The sequence below is a fragment of the Sceloporus undulatus genome, chromosome 1 (assembly GCF_019175285.1).
Source record: "Sceloporus undulatus isolate JIND9_A2432 ecotype Alabama chromosome 1, SceUnd_v1.1, whole genome shotgun sequence".
NCBI lineage: Eukaryota > Metazoa > Chordata > Lepidosauria > Squamata > Phrynosomatidae > Sceloporus > Sceloporus undulatus.
Genome location: NC_056522.1, coordinates 191,552,949 through 191,573,105, shown reverse-complemented (window position 1 = coordinate 191,573,105; position 20,157 = coordinate 191,552,949). Strand labels below are relative to the sequence as shown.

General features: G+C 41.2%; 1 long non-coding RNA gene across 1 annotated transcript; it reads right to left on the bottom strand.

Annotated features, from left to right (window-relative positions):
- Positions 1–7,713: 7,713 nt before the first annotated feature.
- LOC121927833 lies at positions 7,714–15,629 on the bottom strand. Its single transcript, XR_006103344.1, has 3 exons — positions 15,465–15,629; positions 12,105–12,244; positions 7,714–8,219 (listed from the first exon to the last, which is right to left on the bottom strand). It is a non-coding gene; the product is annotated as an uncharacterized LOC121927833 (long non-coding RNA).
- Positions 15,630–20,157: the final 4,528 nt, after the last annotated feature.

Here is a 20,157-nt window from a genome sequence, read left to right as displayed (position 1 = left end):
TTTTATTTTTATCTTTGGCTAAAACAATGTGGGAGGCATATCTTGTTTCAAAGGAGAATCATGACAATTTTTACATTTCATTTAAACATGTAGTGGAAACATTTCTTAATGGGCTCAAATGGCACCAAAAATTCCTTCTCAAGGCATTCATGGCCTAAGCTGCATGATTCCCACCCCTGTTCTAGGTAAGCATTCACAACGTAATTTGTTGTATTTGAATAATGGATGGGACACAAACACTATATCCTCTGCTCCATGACATAAGCAGATATTGTCCTATACAAACATGCAAATCATCTAGAATTAAAATACTATTAAATTTTAAGAAACAGAATGGGGTCTGTTCTCTGTCCATCCATCCATCCATCCATCCATCCACCAATCCATCCATCCATCCAAGTTGTTGCTCATCTTAACAACTTTTCTGGATTCAAAACACCTTTAATTCTGTTACATATTTGCGACTTTGAAGAGTGGGAAATCAAAATTTGAGCTCCACTGATTAAGAAAGCCAAAAGGCATTGTTTTAGTTTTTGCTGCATTTAAATCCAGTTTGTTTTCTTGGATCCAGTCTGTCAAAATCTTTTTGCAGTTCAGTCGTTATGCGAGAAACAGATTTGCCATTAAAATGCACAGTCGTGCCATCTGCATAAAAGAAGTATAGAACAGTAATGACATATCCCTGCAAAAAAAAAGGGGGGGGATCATTAATAAAAAGAGAGAGAGAAAAAAACAGGAATGAGTGACACCACTCTGGGAGGGGAGGGAGAGGATGTGACATTGACACCTTTGACTGACAAAGAGAGGAATGAGGCAGGGAGACAGATTGCAATGTGTTGCGAAAGTGCTGGCCTTCTGACAGTTTTACTACACAAGCACAGGGAATCTGCTTTCTCTAGAAAAATTATGAAGTGATTTAAGATAGGAAACCTTCTGCCCTCCACATGTTTTGAATAATGACTTGTATCACGTCCAGACAACATGGGCCATGCTAAGAGAATATAGATGTTGCTATTCAAACCTTTTGAAGCATATCAGAATATCTAGCCCTGGTTTAAAGTTTGTGCTAAACCAGGGCTGGAAAACATGTGACCTTACAGATGTTGTAGGAGTCTATTCCAGTGGTGGCTGCTAGCTTCCATGTTATTCCAGACTTTTAAGGAACTATCCAAGATGGGGAAAAGGTTCAACATCTTGAATAGCTCCTTGAGAACCTAGTGGTTTCCAGACTTTGGTTCTCCAGATGTTCTGGACTTCAGCTCCCAGAATTCCTGACTGATAGTCAAGCTGGATGGGGCATCTGTGAACTGAAGTCCAAAACCCCCAGAGGATCAAAGTTTGGGAGCACTGGTCTAGACTAAAACTTATTCACAATACTGATGACACAGACGCCACCTGCTGCCACTACTACATTCCCATCATCCCTAACTATTAGCTATGATGGCTAGGGTTGATGGGAATTGCTGTCAAAGAACTTCTGCAGGGTAACACAATTTCCCAACTCTGTAGTAAACAGATAAAAATGGTTTCTTCTGAGCTGCACCTGCATAGCTTGGGCAGTTGGACAAGTGAACTACCTCAGCTCAGATGGACAACTTCAGGAGGTATTCCTTTCTACCAGGAGTATAGGTATTGAGATGGAGGGAATGAAGGCATTGCCTCCAAGTAATAATTTTTTTCTACCCATATTAAAGTGTCCTGCAATTTCCAAAAATATAGCACTGCAGAGAGTGAGACACTGATAAATGTTTACATCTAGAATGCTTAGATTTGCCGTGTTTGTATTCCCTGGGTAACTTGGCATGTCCCTTCTTTTTGGATCTCCAGTCTGTATTTTTAAATATGCCGCTGAAATTTTAAGTTACTGCAGTGCTGGTAATTTTTGGACTTAAAGAACATTTTGTAAGTGGAGCACAATTTTTATTTGGTGGAGCAATGTATGCATTTTACTTCTGTTCTCCAAATTACAAGAGGTTAGAAGGGGTAAGATTCATAAGATTGCCATTATCTAGCAACATGGATTCTACAATTGTGGGACACACTTTTATTCATTCATAATGATATAGAAATATTTTTACCATGCTTTTCATCTGAAAAGGATCCCAGACCAAGAAGATTAATGCACAGCTAAAAAAATGTGACTTACTGCTACTAAATTCAATTTGAATTTGGGATGCATATGGATTATATTGCATGGATTTTTGCTTCCTACACCGCTGGGTAGGTGCATCCCAGGTAACATCCAGCTAGAATCTTTTCAAAGGTGGGAGCTTCCTGGCTTTGCAAATCGGCCAGCTGAACTCAAATTCTGGCAGGATGTTCCCAGGATGCACTGCCAGGAGGTCTTGGCAGCAAAAATCCATGCAAGAAAATCTGGATGTATCCTGAATTCAAACTGAATTTGGCAGCTGTAAGTCGCTTTTTTAAAGCTGTGCACTAATCTTCCAAGTAAGTGACACAGTAAAGAAAAGAGTACTATAATACACATTAAAAACAGAAAACAGGGAGGAGACAAGCTCCACGTGCTCCAAGATGATGAACTGTTTATTTCTTTTAAAAGAGCCCAGTGCTTTTGGCTTGAGAAAAGACCTTTTTCATTTTCTTTTTAAAACTCTTATTACTCTCATGGTCCTGTGTTTTGTAAAGTATTTACAACTCCAGTGATTTCTTCTGAAGGTCCGTGAAGAAGATATTTTCTCATACTGGCCAAAACGTGTTGGACTATATTAAAAAGAATAAACAGTTGACCATTTTAGAGCATGTGGGGCTTGTCCCCTCATTGTTTTGTTCTTGCTGTTGCTGTTTACTGCCCTCAACTCAGTCCTGATTTCTGATTTTCTGATTACCACACCTACTTTCTTCTAGCATCACTCTAGCCACTGCAGCCATTTTCTCGTCCTCCTCTCTCTTCTGTAAGATCATATATTTGATTATGAAAAAGGATTGTAAGTAAAGACACTTTATACATTTTACGAAGAAAATTAAGACTATTGTTTTTGCTGCATTTTACTCCCAGTGTGTGGGCGTGGGTATGTGGCACTGCTTGTTGCTCTGCTTCTACATTACCCTTTGACTGTAGAGACCCAGCACTATCTCTCACATTTCCCAACAACAACTGCTGCTAGAAGACAAGTGAGTAAAAGAAGAAGTCAAATGAAACTGATCTCTTCTCAGCAACGTTTAATAAGATGAGAAATCTGCTTCCCGTTGTTCACACACACATACATGGTCAGGCAAGCACACTAAACACACTCACACAAGCACTGTGCCACAAACAGCTCTTGGCTTGAGCAGAGGAAGACACCTTGGGGCGACCCCTCTCCCCATGTTACAGATAGGCCTTGCTCATTATATTCAGAATGTAACATTCACATACAGAATCCTTATCTTTTACATCCAGAAGACCAGAATCATTTTAGGGCCATATGCCAGTGGGCCAGAAGAGTTCTAAACAGAACCAGGAGTTGGGAGAGCTGAAAGCAAGCGTAAGTGTGGAAAGTCAGTTAATCTGCTATACTTGCACCAGTTTAACAGCACTTTAATTGAGAACCTTTGCTTTTATGGAAGTTAATATGTTATTGCCCCTTTAGGAGAACTTGAATTGAATGCTGCAGAATGGTAGATCCCAAGGTAGTCGTATCAGATTTTGCGGTAAGTGTGGGAACATTCATAGGCCTCTGTCAAGCTGTAAGAGTAGCTTTTGGTCAATAATGTTGAATATCTGGCAATCTCCCTGTGTGGAGAACTGTGATGGTGACTTGTTGTTGTTAACTGCTTTTGAGCTGACCTGGACTCATGATCTTTTCTCATACAGGCTATAGTCAAAAGAATAAACAGTTAACCAGTTTAGAGCATGTGGCGCTGTCCCCCCATTGTTTTGTTTTTGTTGACAATGATGTTGTTGCTGTTAACTACCCTCAAGTTAGCCCTGACTAAGGGCAACCCTGTGGCTAAGACATTTCCAAGTCCCCCTATCCTCACCTGGTCTGTTCAGCTCCTGAAGGTTCATGTCCATGACCTCCTTGATTGAGTCTAACCATCTTGCATGTAGTCTTCCTTTCTTTCTAATGTCTTCTATCTTTCTAGCATTATTGCCTTTTCTAATGCCTTCTCATGATGTGGCCAAAGTACATCAGCCTCAGTTTCACCATCTTGGCTTCCAGGAAGAGTTCAGACTTGATCTGTTCTACGCCCCATTTGTTTGTCTTTTTGGCCACCTATGTTATCCTTGACACTCTTCTCTAGCACTACATTTCAACTGAGTTCTCACATGTGTACATGGTGATTGGGAATACCATGGTTTGTACAATCCTAACTTTAGTGTTAGTGTTATATCTTTACATTTTAGGATCTTCTCTAGTTCTTCCATGGTTGCTCTATTCCTAGTCTTCTGATTTCTTGTTTGCAGTTTCCATTCTGATTAATGTTTGCTCCAAGGTATTGGAAATCTTTTTTCTATTTTAATTTCCTCATCATCTAGGACAAATTCATGTAGATCTTTGGTGGTCTCAGTGATAGTACATTCAATCTTTTAAAAGCTGCATTCTCAGCCACTCCCACCCCACCTCCAGCATTGGCTAGATATTTCAGTATTGTATTGTATTTACATCAGGACTACAGATTTTCCCCTTAAAGTGAATCTAGTCTTAAAAGACACTTGAACTAATCATCAAAACAACCATCCTATGAATAGGAATCAATGCACTTAAAACTGGAAAGAGCGATTGCCTTGATTTGTAGTAGAAAGATAATAGGAACTTTTCAAGCTATATTTACACATATTCAGGCTCTGCTTGTTGTGCTTGCTATACTGTTCAACACAGCGTATGCCTATAGGTTTCCCCAAGTGTGTGAACATGCTCTGACCCCTCAAGTGGACAAGCAATACACAACTTCTTGAGATGTTTTATACTTCCCTTTGTGCTTTCACTTTAAATGGGGTGTAGGTGAAGGAAAAATGTATACTTTTCTTTTTTTAAAAAAAAAAAGATACCTAACAAATGCAAGGATGTTTTTGCTTCTTGGACACAAATTGTCAATTGGCAGCATTTTTAAAACATTATTAGCAGGTTCCAAGAGAAATTAAGAAATATTCCCACAGCAGCTGTTAAATTCTTAGAAACAGAGACAGCCAGGGCTCAAGGGGAGATTGGAGGATGCATAGATAGAGAAATTAAGATGTACTTCACTTTCTTTGTGGTAACCTCTTAGCAATGGTCTCTGCCCCATCCCCAGCTTACCAGGCATGAACCACCATTCCTTTCCATCCTTCCCTCCCTTCCTTCCCCTGCTATGGTGGGGAAAGCTGCAACAGTCTGAGGAAGCAGCATACAAGATAGGGCATTCCCTTCTTCACTTTGTCCTCCTTAGTTGCCTTGATGCTCTGAGGAGCAGACAACTTTAGGTGTCTATCTACCCAGTGCATTTATAGATGCACCTTGGAGATCATTGCCATCATCCTGTTAATGATATATGCAAGTGTAAGTCCAATATACGTCTATGTGTATCTCTTACGTCATTATAAAATTTGCTATTCTCTTCTTCCTCTGCAATGACCAAAGCCCTCACTCCTCTGACTCACCAGCTGGAAGAAGGGATTTGGCTTCGTCCCCATTGCCAGACACAGAATGACTTCATCATCTGCTCTGCATCATCATCATCAGCTGCATCATCATAGCTTGGAGGAATTTGGTGAATCTCAGTAGATGGTTATGGCCAAATGTTTCTGTGCTCTCTCCATTCTTTACAACCCATTGAATAGCCAATGGCAGGCTGCAGTGGTGAAACAGTGAGTTGCAGGTGGGAGAAGAAATGTACTGTAGTTTTGACTTAGAGCTTTTACACTACACTTTGCAAAACAGGCTCTTGGCCATCCTTTCCTCCAAGGGCTGCTGCCATGGGGAAATTTGGATTCCAAAAACCAAACAAATGTTGCGATGTGAAATTAATTGCTATAAATCATTCAAATCCCAGAATTTAATTTTCTTACTTGTCCTATTAGGCAAAGAGGCTCTGGGGAAGTGATTTAAGATATGTGGAAATTTTTGCCCTCAAAGACCCTCTAGTGGGTGTGGGGAACATTTATTTTTGCCCTTTTTATGATGAAGCCTTTAAAAAAAAACAGGAAGTAACTGGAAGCCTCTTCTAGTTTAATTCCTTTGTACATAGAATTGATCTGTACATAGAAATGGAAGGTCGGACTGTGGCATCACAGTCTCTGTATGAAGAATGAATATTTTAAAAAGGTTCCTCCTGGTGCTAAAATAGGCCGGGAGGGCAACAATGTGGTAAAAAATGTCAAATGCAAAAGGCATCTTACCCCCCAATGGGCTCTAGGAGCCACACAGAAACAACCCTGGGGACCACTTGCAGCTCACAAATCACACCATGCCCACTCCTTCCCTAAAAAGCCATACCTTCCAATTGTCCAGATTTGTCAGGGCCAGCCCCAATTAATCCTCTGTCATCCCATCTTTTCAGCTGCTTTTAAAATGGGGGCAGGCAACTGTTGAAGGCTAAGGTCCACATTAGCCTCCAGGAGACTTTGGAGGGCTGCACCACTCCATCATACCCGGTCACACAAAGGAAATATATCCATTTTTCTTTGTCTAAAATGCCTTTTAAAGGATATGGGTGTATTTCCACTATGTTTGGGGGCATTTCTGGAGCATTTTCGGCCCAGAAGAAACATCTTTTAACAACAGAAAGTGATTTCATAAAGACTTTTTTCTGGGTTCCACATTCTCTAGTAGACGCTGCATCCACACTACAAAAATAATCCAGTTTGACACCACTTTAACAGCCACAGCTCCATGCTATAAAATTATGTGAACTGTAGTTTGTTGTGGCACCAGAGCTCTTTGGGAGAGAGAAGGGTAATTGTCTCACAAAAGTACAGTTCCCAGAATTCCATTGCATTGAGTTATGACAGTTAAGGTCGTCTCAGAACTGGAGTATTTCAGCAGTGTGGATGCAGTCATTGTGAGGTATTTCAGAACAAGAAAATATATCATTTTTTTAAGATGCAAAAATTGTTTTTATCTCTCAGGGTCCTGAGGTGGGATGCATGTGGTCCATGAGCCACAATCTGCCACCTCCTGTTTTAAAATTGGAGAGTTGGATAGTATGGAATGCATGAGACAGATACAAGTTTGGAAGAATAGACAGCAAAGAGGTAAACATGAAAAAACCTAGATAGATGTCAGCTTCCTCTCTGGTGTAGTTAGTTCTAACTTGCTGCTTCCAGGAAAGAAAACTGCTCAGCACTAAAGTACGCTATCTACTAGGTTTAATTCCCCAGCATTTGCAGTTCGGATTAGAAAGGACAAAACTCTGTGCTGCTACTGTGAGCCAGTATAGACAACAGGAGGAACGAATGAATCTATCCATTATTTTACCCAGTCTTAAATTTATTTTATCCCATATATTGGCATCACTCTGTGACATTTTTTCAAGCCTATCCAAAAATATGTATTCTTAAATGGATACATCTATGCACTGATTTCTCCCAAGATATTCAGTTTTGTACTCCGTTTTGCTCTTAGATAATGATTTTTTTCTTTACATAATGTGTTTTTTAGATTATTACTAATGAGATATGCATTTTAGTGATAATATATACATTTTTATATACACTTTTTGCTTGGAGAACAATTAATAGAAGAATGAATTACTAAGGCTAACTGTTTTTCAGTATATCACATGATGGTTTTTGCAACTCCAATCCGAAGCCACTCCAGGCCCAACCAAGCGAATTCACGTTATAACATGATAGATTATCACATGCGATTGCTTTCTATGGTGAGTCGTTCCAAGCCCGATCCAAAGTCAATCCAGGGTCACTCCTGATGTAGATGAATTTGGTGAACTAGCAAATTCAGAAATCTTTTTTCAGGGTCAATTTGAATCCACTTCGAATTGGTCTTGGTGTGGAATGCAACTTTGCTTCGGTTCTGGTACACCCCCCACAACCTTCAAGGTGCCACATTTCCCATGATGCGGCACTGCAGTTTTGCTCCATTTGCTTCTGGTACTCCTTGATGAACAGAGGAGACATTCGTATGTGACTGTGAGGGATGTAGGGAAGATCTGACACAGAGGACACATTCGGAGGAAGCAGGAAGGGATGGAGGAAAGGATGGCACGGATGACACATTCAGATGTGGTTGTATGTATACTCGAGACCACACATGGCAAGAGTTGCGGGCATTGCTAAATTGCTGAAATAGAGTAAATAGAGTAAAAAAAAATAGAATAAAATAGAAGGGAAGAGGAAATGTGAACCAGTCATTCATGTGAAGATAGCATTCATGTGAAAATGGAACCAGGAAGTGCCCCCCTTCTTCACCCCAGAAGTGCAAAGGTTCACGATGTGTTCAGAGCCCCACTAAGCATGCGCAAGGGTGCCAGTTCGGATTGGTGACTCTGCATGGTATGTACTGGTGTGATAATTTATTTTGCACTCACTCCGCTCTGCCTCAGGAATGACCACAATTTTGCTCTTCATGTGAGATAATTAATCACGTGAATTGCCTTGGATCGAATTAACTCTGCTACCCCTTCCCTTCGATATGGCTTTGGATTGGAGTTCCAATTTCACGTGTGATAAACTCCAGTGTGGATAATGGTTCAGAAAGTTAGAATTAGATGTTAAATAAATGTATTCCTTGTCTCTTCATAATATTGTGCTAACAATGTGTGATCCATTTTGAAATAAGACTCATGTGTGAAATGGTTGGGCTTAAGGATGGTGATGACTATTCCCCCCCCCCAATATAAATGAGATGAAAATTTATATCAGCCCTGCCCAGTATTGCCAGTGATGAGGGAAGATAGAAGTTGAAGTCCAAAACATCTGGACAGCCACATGTTCCCCAGTTTTGGCTTGGCAGGTGTAAGTATAGAATTTCCCCCCAAGGATTTGCAAGTTTAAATCAGATGCAAAACAACAACAATATAACCTAACTGAATGCAGCTCATTTACATGTGTCCCATGCCAATAATGCAGTAATGCAAGACCTGCTTGCAGAAAGGTTCACTGTAAGAAGACTGAGTCTTAAAGCTGAAAAACTTTAAACCCACTAATTCAAGCTGAGAAGGACCTAATTCTTCCTTTGTAGCAATCATAGCTTCTTTCCTCTTGAGCTTTCTTGATATCTTAATTACTACTTCTAAGTACAGTCAACTCCTTAAATATTACCCAACAATGTAGCCAAACCAATAATTCATAGGTAGCCAATGAATGCATAGGTTCAGACTATAACAGAAACTGGGCACAGATTAGAGAACAGCATGGAAGCCTCCAATATATATGTCACAGTATGTGGGACCTAAGTGATGATGCCTGATCATCCATAAACACATCACTCTGTCAAGCAGATTATTAAGAATGATGGCTCTGAGTTGGACATCTGGAGGGAACTCTCTTAGTATTGCCTTTAGCTGACTGACATTATTTCAGTTTTCCACATGGGTGGTTCATGGATTCATTGTCAAGGGAATGGCAAATCCATTCACAGTTTTACAGCCACTCCTTCTACAGCTGCTCCAGGTTGTAAGGGTGTTCTCCTGGTGCCAAACCTCTGTAGGGAATAGGGTCTAACATCTGGAGAGCTCCCATACAACTCAGGAGCAGCTGTTGAAGAAGCAGCTGTAAAACCGATCATGGATTCACCTTCCCAAGGCAATGGAACCACCAGCCTAATTTGCAACGTGTCTGTAGAGAAATGCTACAGCTGCTTTCTGCTCCTACTCTGCAAGGTTGCCATAAAAAGAGCATGAGTTGGTAAATCAAAGCAGTGAAGTATGGCTCTAGTTTCTTTGGATTATAGTACCTAATAGATCTCTGTGTGATTTTAAAATTATTATTATTATTATTATTATTATTATTATTATTATTGAGGATTCTGGTTTTTAAAATAACAAATATAATTTTATGTCAGGCTGCAAACCTAAGGACCATGGAATGCAGCTGGACTTCCTTCTGTTTAGAACTCAGCCTCAAACCTTATGGGGGAAAGGAATGGCATTAAGAGGAAACAATTACTATAGGCAAAATGCCACTAGTCTCAAGGTTAAGAACATATTTAAAAATACAACAAAATATTACAAGAGGGTACAAATGTTTTGCAGCAAAGCACAAAAAGCCATAACACGGATGAATTATTCATTTTCAGAATTTCACCTCATAATTTATTTACCCAGTTTACGTAAGGTGGGCGGGGGTGAAGGAAAAGTAAAATCATTTTGTCTTTTTTAAAATCCAGAACTTCATAATAATGGGGGAGATGAAGGAAAGAACTGATGGTGAATTTGCCACCATTTCCATTAATCAGCAAAGAAGGCAGACACAATGGAGTAGACTCCCCAAAGAGGAAAAAGCCCATTATAGCAGCTGGTCTGAATTAGGGCTTAGAAGCCATCTCTAAGAAGCAGTATGGAGTTGTCACTCACATGTTGCAGAGAGAGGTAGATTTTGGGGGGATGAGGGCATCCCCAACCAGTGGCATCACACCAGGTGACACCATAAAGGGGGTTGACACCACTGCTCCTCAAACACCTGTGTTATGGCAGAAATGAGCCGTGGAATTTGAATGTATCCCTTTAAAATGCTGAAGAGATTTGTGAGTAGGGTGAGGCTCAGTGAGTGGAGAAAGGAGAGGCCCCAGGTTTTTTAAAATTAAAATTTCAAAATTTCAAAATTTAATTTTTAATTTGTAAAATATTTTAATTTTATTTTAAAAATCTTTAAAAACATCACGTTTTACCAAATTTTCACAGTAACCACATGAAACACATGTAAACATATTTATTCTGTTTGTATGACGTAATTTAAAGGTGTAATTTTAAATTTGCTAGTTGTTTATGTCACAACTATTATCATTACACTCAGTGATATATGGGAATTATTATTAGGTATCACTTTGATGGGAAAGTAACAGTGTTCAGTGCAGTCATGAACTGCCACATGAGCACCGGAGTAGTCCTTGGACAATGCTGGCTCTTCGGTTTAGTAACAGAAATGAGCACCACCTCCTACGGCTGGTTACACCTAGACATTCATGTCAAAGGATTACCTTTACCTTTTTGCTATGCATGATTTCTGTGTATTGTGTTTTTATCAACAAACAAAAAGTAATTGTTTCACCATTTATGCTTTACTCATATGTACGTTTCATGCAAATTGGTGTCCTCTTTTTCCTCTTATTTTGGCAATTTATCAGTAGCCAGTCTTATCTAAACAGATACAGAAAATGGGCTAAAGCTTACATCCTCAAAATGAATCTGAGGGACATGGCAGGGGAGACAAGTTACTTCTGTAAAGAGCTATTGCAAACCTCTCCCTTTCACTGTTTTTTTCCTCCCCTTGCAAAAAGAATGCCTTACAAAGAATGTCTTCCACTTGCATTGCTTATTCTGATGATGCACAAGGTAATGCCTAGCTGAAGATCAAATCCCACCAGTGCTTGGATTTTTTTAAGTGGGGCACGAGTGGCCATTTTTGACTGAGGGATTCTGGGAGCTGAAGTCCAAAAAGTAACTTTTCAAAGCTCTAGATCCAGCTGGGGATAGTATATATTGGGATAAAGAAAGAACCAGAAGTCCACCCAACACTTCAGTTGTAGATCTTTAAAATATGTGTGAAAGGTTCTTAAACTGTAACGCCAATGTTTTATTCCAGCCCGTTTGTCACATCTGACCCTTCCTTTTCTAGATCCTGAAGGACATCCAAAATACTTGTCTAAAATTAGCAACATTTGGGGTAAGATCATTGCTTTTCAGACACTTTTATTATTCCAGTGAAAATGATGCAACTATAAGCTAAATTCTAGTTTGAGAAAAATTCTGAAGTAAATAAGAATTGAGTTTGTGACATTCACTGCAAACATTTGAACCACTGTTTGGAATCACAGGTCCTTAATTGAATGTATAAAGATGTGGTAGTTGCACCCAGTGTTTTTAAATACCAAAACACCACAACAGTTATGAGGTTTAATGGAGAACATTTGGTCCCAGCCCTCTCCACTTTCATCTCAACTGTAATTGTTTCTCTTGCAGCACAGAGGGAAAGTATGATGGTTCAGTGCTTTTAAGGACCAACTTACTTCAAGGATTCCATGATCTGCCAGTCTGTTTGGTTCCTTATGAGGAAATGTAGTCTGTCAAGTCATCAGAAGGCAGGTTTGTTGCTGAATTCACTGCAGAATCAGGCAGTGACATCTGGAGGCTATTTCCATTGCTTGATCTATACAGGCTGCTGGCAGAGATGGACCAAGAGAGGGCAGAACAGAAGCCAAGAAGTGAATCCAGGGAAACATCCACTAGACAAGTCTGAAAATTACTTGCAAATAAAAAAGGAAATATGATTTGCAAACATTTATATTCTATTAGAGATGGAGAGATCCATTAGTGTTTTTTTTTCTCCAACTGTTGTTTATCAAACACACACACACTCACACCTTTCCCTTTTCTTTTGAGTTTGAACACATTTTCAAATTTGAATAAAATATTCAAAAACAAATTATATGTTTTCTTCCATGAAGAAATTTACAAAATTTAATAATTTCTAGCCTAACTTGAATAGAAATGAAACTCTCCCCCACTCTTAATCACCACATTCCAAAAGACATTTGCCTTTTTATTCACAAGTGAATACCTGTTCCAAGATGACAACTGTTACAACACAGGAGCACATTATCTACAAAGAAATGTTTCTTTCTTTATATGGTTTTTTAATTCATGCATATTTAAATCAATATATGAAAGAACTAAAACACATATAACAACTCAATTCTAAAGTCTTTAATCAAGTCACAACCCTGCTTGAAAACCAGTGGCCAAGCCACTATCCACTCCTACAAATGTCTATGGGTAGACAGTAAATTCAGTACTTGGAAAGAACTGGGAGCTTGTAGTTTTGAAAACTACAGCCCCCAGAATTCCCTGGAAAATGTGACCAGACAGTTCAGGAGATTGAAATGTAAAGAAGTAATATTTATAAACACAGGGAATGGTAAGCAGTGCAACAAAGAACTTTTCCCTTCTGCCCCCTTTCTTGTCTGACCTTTAAGGACATGGATTGATTGCTGAAAAGGACCAGCTGTTATTGTCACTTGAAAACCCAGTTAGGACTCCTATGTACTCAGGAGTCTCTCTTTCTTTTCTGTATAGCTCTGGAAAGTCCAGCAATACAGTGGGTCCTTGGTATCTGCTGGGGTTTGGTTCCAGGACCATCCATGGATACTGAAATCAGGTTTTGTTTTTGGAATATATATATATATATATCTGTGGATGGGTGTAGTAAAATGATGTTCCTTATATAAAATGGCAAAATCAAGGTTTTGTTTTTTGAGGTGTGTGTGTGTGTGTGTGTGTATCAAGCTGTGGATGGTTGAATTCCTGGATAAGGAATCCTTGGATATAGAAGGCTGATTGTATTTCTGCAAATGTGATACATACCCAAAATTTATCTGTGAAATTCTTTCACATGACTGTGACAACCAACCAATCAAAAAGCGATTGACAAGGCAAATATCTCAGAAATAATAATAATAATAATAATAATAATAATAATAATAATAATTTGTTTTATTTATATATCGCTATTGCAAAGATCATAGCGGTGAAGTAAGCTAATTAGCAAGTAAGCTAATTTGCCCCCAACAGTCTGGGTACTCATTTTAGCGACCTCCTCGGAAGGATGCAAGCCTGAGTTGAGCTTGGGCCCTTTTGCTGGTCTTGAACTCGCAACCTTGTGGTTTTGAGTGAATGGCTGCAGTACAGGCATTTAACCACTGTGCCACCAGTGGTTAATCTTCTCTCTTGGCCAGGGCTAGGCCAAATAATTTTGCTGCCTAAAGCAAAAATATTGGATGACATGCCATTCACCCCGCAACACACACCTGTTTTATCCTCCAGAGGCCAACTTGAGTTCCAATTGAAGCTCTCTTCAATATTAGTGACAGGATCATACCCTCCACCACACTGAGCAGCAGTCTAGTTCATGGAACCATGGACAGGCGATGTGGCAATACATAGCTCTGTCTTCTAAATGTAAGGAATAACTAGTGAGCTCAGGCAGAATCAGCTATGGGGTGCCAACACTGCTCACCAGTATTTGCTGCTTGAAGTTACTGCTTCACTTTTGTCTAATGAGAGAGCTGGGCATGTTCCTAGCAATGCAGGATTGAGGCAAAGACCATGACTGGTCTGTGAACACTGTGATTTCACTACAATTGATCTCTCAAGGTTTTCCATTGGAATGTAACATCCTATGCATGAGAATTCAGGACAGATGGTAGATAGAGGAAGCAGCCTCAGAGTAGAAAGATTGTAATGTCCAGCAACTTATTTATTCAGTCGTGTGGATGCATGTACACACACATACGCACACACACACGCACACACAAAATTTGGCTTTCAGCAGATAGAGAGGGTTCCCTGGCACTAGAAAGACAACTGTAATTAGCAACGAACATGTGCTGAGCTAGAAGGTGCGGCTGGAGAAAAGGTTGTCTTAACATAGTTAATGGACTTGACAGAACTGCCACCTGATGTGCATTATTTAAAGCATTTCTCGCTTTTGGCTTCAAAAATCAGCTGTCAACATCTTGTACTTACCAAGAAGGAAAATAAGTTTATAATGGTGTCTGATTTGTGTAGAGAAAAATTTAGAAACCATACACTTTATACTTCTATCAGTACCATGCAAGGAAATTAATAGTAACAAAAATTCAAGAAGCCTATGGCCTAGACATTATGTGAGTGGCTAAAAATGAATTGATCCACATCCTGGCATGTACAGGACAATACAAAGGTAATCGGGTGATTTCCCCCAAACCAATAATTTTGGAATCAAAATTAAATTGATACACTTTTAAAATCTGTTTCTTAAGATTTCCCAGGGATTAAAATATGTTACATTGGTCTTTCACCACAATGAATAACACTATTTTTATTATATATTTTTATTCAAGAGGTCACAATGAAACCACTTGAGCTGCAAGCAGCTGTAGGTACTAATTTAGCAGAAAGTAGGCCTCTAATAACAGAGTTCATTCTCATGGCTTCAAGTTTTATTTTGAATGTTTTGTCTTAAAGACGTTAATGCCGAACTGTTGTCTCAAATCTTTAATTCTAAATTACTTATTATATTGCCATAAATTACAGGGTGCAGCAAAAGCTAGACTTTAAAAAGAGGCATGTTCATCCTTCTATAAATAGTGCCAATTCACTTTTATGGGGAGGAAAAGAATCTTGAAAGGGGAGGGAGGAGCATACAATTTATCCTGTAAGTGACGAACACATGGCACCTTTCCAGGGGGTAATATGGACATGAGCAAATTTAGGAGCATAATGGTAGGAGTTGACTGAAGGAAGTTGGTACGGATCTGTAATCTGCCATTCAACCATAATTGCAATGTTTTGCCCGAAATAATAGTTACAGGGTGAACGATAGCAAATACCTTGTAAAAGATGTCCTTATGGTTCTCGTTCTTTGGATGCTTTGGTGCATTCCCAGAACATTATTAGAAAGAGCACATGGTCCAGACTGTGGCCACTGGATGGTGTGGTAGGCATTGTGGCTTGAGATCTGGCCTGAGTCCTTAAAGAGCAGGAAAGGGTGGGGCCCTTGGTTGGTAGCAAAGGCGATCCCTTGTGTGCCACGTCGTTCAGAAGTCATCTAAAGTTCAAAGGGGAAAAACAATAACCAAAGCCCACTTAGGAGGTGGTGCACAACAGAGGACTTTGACATTTGGGCAAAAGACAGCACTGCAAAGAAACTGAAAGGGCCTCCCATTTTCCTGTCATGGACCTCTAACTTCCTCATCATAAGATGAGCCAGGGACAAGACAGTACCAGACAGATCTGTTTCATGGCACAATTTCCACAGATTAAGGAAGCACCATCTATGCCATTATATAAGTCATTTCTAAAGATGCTGAACAATGCTGAGTCCAGGGCTCAAAGCTCTGAGGATGAAGGGGATCCATTGGTGAGTACTCTTTGGGTTCAGTCTGTCAACCAATTACAAATCCACTTATCAGAAAGCAGCTCACAGTTCACCTGTTTGTCTGCAAAAATATCATAGAATTTCTTGTCAAAAGCCTTATTGATATATACTACATATATAGCATCTGGAAGTTTCTGGGAGGGCAGCCCCCAAAAGGGAACTTTTCTACTTCCCGTGGCACACTAGAGCCCTTTGTGACCAAGCAGGGGTAAGGGGATGTCCTGGAGCATCTTCTTACCATTTCTCAGCCATGGATGGCTTCAACATGTCATCATCTACATTCTTCTTTAAAATTATTTTCTAAGCTCTGAAATTGCCAATGAGATTTCTAGCTCCTGGTAGTGGGGGGAAAGCAATCTGCCCACCCACCCTCAGGTTGCAAGGAAATGCTTCTTCCCCAATCGAGTCATCAGGGGAGGAGTTTTTGTTTGTCTCTCAGGTTGAGGGACCAGAAGTTTAAATATAAGCATGGCACATTTGCGTCACACTGGGAGAGTTGCCTGCCCCACACTCTCCCTCTTTCGAAGTGCTACTGCTGTGAGGAGGCCTGCCAAGCCATTGAGACCTGCCAAGTAGTCCGGGGACTACCTGAGGGTGTTTAAGTTCCATGGCACTGGCAGAAGTGGCAGATCACAGTGGCAGCAGAGGATCATGGCAGTGGAGGACCATGCTGCAGCATAGCAGATATACTTTACCCTCCCCTTTGGCTAAGTAGGGAGTGTGTGGGGGTTCTCTTTGCAACTTTTGTAGACCCGCAGATTGGGTGGGGCCTATTCAGAGCAGGAGTGGGACAGCCACCAAAGCTGCAAATCATGGTGTCATTTTGCTGGGGATTGCTTTGAGAGCCCGAGACTTGGGGAGCCATGCAGCTCTGAAGCAGAGAACTCCTAACTCCATAGTCCTCAGTGGGAGGAGGAAGGCTGCTCCCCAAGGTGTGTGTTGAGGCTTATTGGGGCCTGGGAGTTCTGGCAGCAACCATTTTGTAAGAAGGCCTGGTGGTCACCATTTCATTTTAACCACCCGTGTCTGATCTCATTATTTCCTGAGTAGGTCAGCAATGTGGGATTCAACTGAAGACTACAGCCACATGGCACATGAAAAGTCAAAAATGGGATGAGGCATATATGTAGCTGGATTTCCATTCCAATCTATGTTACTCTTTCCTCTAGCACTTCTCCCTTGGTTTACTTTCTTATGCAAATTAGGCTGTATTCTCTTTGGGGCTGTTGTATCTCTTCCTTTGTCCTAAGCCTGTGACGGGTGCACATGGTGCCATTTCACCTGGTATGAGCCAGGGTGAAAGAGGAACAGGCACATGGGTGCCATTTCCTTCTCTCTTCGCCTTTTCCTGGCCTCCAGCTGTCCACTGTGGAGCAGGAGCCACATGTGTGCACCTCTGGCTCTCCGAGACAGCTGGAGGCTGTGAAAAGGGCGGGGAGAGGAGTGACCGGCACACGCCAGTTGCTCCTCCCCAGAGAACTTTCTCAGCCTCCAGCTGTCTCTGGAGGGACAGCTAGGGGCATGGAAAGGTCTCTAGGGAGGACGACCAGGCATGTTCCCACTCCTCCTCTCCCCTTCAGGCCCTTTCTGAACTCAACTGTCTCCAGAGATGAAGAACAGGTGTGTGCCCACACCTTCTCCTCCCAACAGGCCCTTCCTGACCCACAGCTGCCTCCAGAGAGATGGGCATACAGGCGCATGCCCACTCTAGAGGGATGGGCATGTGCCCACTCTTCCTCCTCCTAACTGGGCCTGCCTGACCAATAGCTGCCTCCAGAGAGACAGCTGTGGGTCAGGAAAGGTCCAGGAGGAGAAGGAATGGACACATGCCCACTTTGGAGGGATGGGCATGTGCCCACTCTTCCTCCTTTCCATGGGCCCTGCCTGGCCAATAGTTGCCTCCAGAGAGACAGCTGAGGGTCAGGAAGGTTCCCAGAGGGAGCAGGAATGGGTGCGTGCCCACTACTCCTCCCCACAGGCCCTGCCTGACCCATAGCTAACTCCAGAGAGACAGCTGTGAGTCAGGAAAGGTCCAGGAGGAGGAGGAATGGGTGCATGCCACTTTGGAGTGATGGGCATGTGCCCACTCTTCCTCCTTTCCGCGGGCCCTACCTGACTCCAGAGAGACAGCTGTGGTCAGGAAGGGTCCAGGAGGAGGAGGAACAGGCACGTACCCACTATAGAGGGAAGGGTGCATGTAGGCATGGTCACAGTCAAAAGGCCTTTCAGAGGAAGGCTTGTGCTAGAGGGGAAGTTGCAGTGGCCACTGGATTAGAAGCTGGGGTCCACGTAGCTGCCCAGTGTGGGCCACAAGTTGCTTCCAGAAAGGCAAGCCCATCCAGTCATCTGGCTGCTGGCAGTGGGGCACCTTGGCCCAGGCAGTAGATTGCAGCACTGAGGGATCTCAGGGCAGGTGCCCTACTGTGTATTGGGGGGTGGGAGACTACTTACCATCTTAAGTGGTAAATTAATCCCTTGTTAGCTGGATGTAGCTTGGTTCACAACCACTAGGTAATGTATGAGTTTATTATCATAGGGGAAGGGTCGTCTTGCAAGGAAGAATTTGATGCTAGGAAATTTGCACTGTAGAACAACTAAACAGATGAACTACAATGCAGGAGAAGGATTCAACCAACAATTTTTTAAAAAAAGAAACATACTGCAAGATAAGACTTAGTCTTTCTTAATGATAGGCCAGCTTGATGTGGGTTGAATGTTGGACTATGATTCTAGAGAGCAGAATTCGAATGCTTGCTGTGTCATGTAAACCCACTGGCTGACCTTGGACAAGTCACACTGTTTCAGTCTCAGAGCAAGACAAAGGCAACACCTGCTTTGAACAAATCTTCTCAATAAAACTATGTGATAGGTTAGTCTGAGGGCTATCATAAGTCAGAAATGACATGAAGGTAAATGGCAGCAAAAGGATAGGTGAATCCATCTACTTCTCATCTGTGCCAGTTTTGTATAGGTTCATCCTAAATCCATTGCACCCCAATTTTTGTATTACTCTACTATTTAAACACACTAAAATATCTGGAACCTTCAGAGGTCAGGGGTATAAAAGTTTTACTGCACACACAAATATTTCTTTGTCTTCCAAAATAAGCATTTCTCCAATGTGGCTGGAAGAGACAGTTTCAGTTTGCTTCTAAGTTTATCTCATTGCCTTTGCTCCTGCTATAGATGCATGAAGTAACTTTAAGAAGGGAGATCTTATCACATTTTCCTGTCACTGGGCAGTACACAGCCCATATGCAACCTGGGCTTCCATCACATCTTTTCAAGAAAGGGATTTTCTCGTTCTTGAAAAGATGCAGGAAAAGCATGGAGGACTAGCACTTGTTGCATACAGGCTGCGTACTGATCAGGAAATGCGATAAGATCCTGCTTCTTAAAGTTATATCCTGCGTCTGTTGCAGGAGCAAAGGCAATGAAATAACCTCCTAAATTGGCAATTGAATAAAAATTCCCCAGAGAGGTGAAATCCAGAATGAGAAGTGATGCTTATGTTTCCTTTGGTCATAGTTAGGCTGAGCTTCCACAACAACAGTCACATGACATAACCATCACAGTCAAGGAGAACAAGATAGTGGCTGATATTCCCAACTGTTTTGCCCACAACTCTGGTAATCAAATATATTCAGCTTCCAATTGACTGCTTAGTATTTATGTCTATTACAACCTATAGGCCTAGCCACCCCTCTTTATTTGTCAGATCTTTTCAAAAAGGTATCTAGACCACCAGCCTTCTTCAATCTGGTGCCCTCCACATCTTTGTTCCTATTTTGTGTTTTCTGAGGTAGAGCACAGAAAACACCTACCCAGACATCCAAACAGGGAATATATATTTACCTGGGTGGAATCTTTAGCTATTACATATATCAATGGAGGATTAGGACTACCCTTATCTACTGTGCAGCACAGTAATAGCATCATCTTGGGGAAGTCTGATCTATACTATTTATCTTACTGCAAAATAAAAGAGATTAGCTTTTGCAGATATGGGCACCAATTTTTCACCGTTGGCTGCAAGCCTCACTACCACCTTCTGATGAAGTGTCCAGAAATCTACTTCTGGTTTCCAAAATAAGGGAATAAATAAATCCTTTGGATTAAAGCATGGTGTGTGTGGACTATATGTC